Source organism: Phocoena phocoena, chromosome 3 (assembly GCF_963924675.1).
Source record: "Phocoena phocoena chromosome 3, mPhoPho1.1, whole genome shotgun sequence".
In the NCBI taxonomy this organism is placed as follows: Eukaryota; Metazoa; Chordata; class Mammalia; order Artiodactyla; family Phocoenidae; genus Phocoena; species Phocoena phocoena.
In genome coordinates this window covers 117,139,872-117,141,155 of record NC_089221.1, presented here as the reverse complement: position 1 = coordinate 117,141,155, position 1,284 = coordinate 117,139,872, and positions in this window count along the sequence as shown.

The following is a 1,284-nucleotide window of genomic DNA, read 5'->3' as shown; positions in this document are numbered from 1 at the left end:
CTGATGCCAGTCTAGGTCTCTAACCACTGCACAACATTGCCTGCCCCTAGTTCACTTAATCCTCTCACAGCTCTTGTCACATCTTGTCCTCATGATTTACTCATCTCCCGCACTAGCCCGTGAGTCCCAAGAGAACAAGAATGACATTGTTCTATCTGTCCCATCTATCCAGCATTGCCCAGTGCAAGGTCTGGCACACAAATTTGTAAGTTCTGGGGAAGGGCTGATATGGTGGGATGGGGTTTTACATTCTGTGCTCACCTCTGTGGGTTGCCCAGTTGAGTGGAGGCTTTGGATTGGATGACCTGGTTGGGGGACTGAAGCACATTGGGCATAGGCATGGGCATATCAGGTTATTTATCTGCTGGGGTCTAGATTCCCCATGAAGGCTACCAGCTCAGACCCTCCATCAGCTTGCATTGCCCCAGATCTGGCTGGCCTCCTCACATGTGCTTGCCTCTGGTTTTCAGGGTACCAGATGCCAGTGGGCAGGTGATTCAGTGGTACCCATTCCCACAGCTGGAAAAGCTGCTCAAAGGAGTGTGCAGTACCTGCCTCCAAGAATCTATAAATCAGTTCTGTTCAAAGACCTGAACTGGCTCCTGGGGGGTGAGGTAGCCTCCTCAGGGCCTGGGCACCTGGTGGGGTAAGGGATGAGGGACGCTCTTTATCTTTTCTCCTCCTCATCTTCTTCTCTTCTAATTTCCCAGCTCAGTCACCTCCCCAGCCATTTTTGTCCCTAAAACTAAGCACAGAGTGTTCAAACATATTTATAATCATGACATATTGTTCCTTAGTTTTTCCTTTTTGTTTCTAAGAACATCAGTTCTAGGCATGTTAAAACTTTGGGATCATTGTAGGGTATGTGACAGGAAGGCTTTTGAGATGGGTCCTAAATGGTGAGGAGAGTCAGAAGGTAGGGAAAATGGGAAAAGGGCGTATAGGCCAAGGCACAGAGGAGTCTATGATAAAACCAAAGGATATGAGGAAGGAAGAGATGGGAAGTGACAGGAAGTGACACTGAAAGGGCATTGCAGGCCAAGCTAAAGGTTTGCACTGTATCCTGAGTGCAGTCAGAAGCCATTGAAGAGTGTGGACCAGTGAGTATATTCCAGCAACACAAAGAGAAGTGTTAAATAGCGAATATTTATTGACTACTAGCTTTGTAATGAAAAAGATTATTTCATTTAGTCCTACCAACAATCTTATGAGCTAGTATTATTTCCATCTAATTTTAAGGGAAGCTAGAGATGGGAAGACTGTTTCCTCAAGTCACAGCTAGGA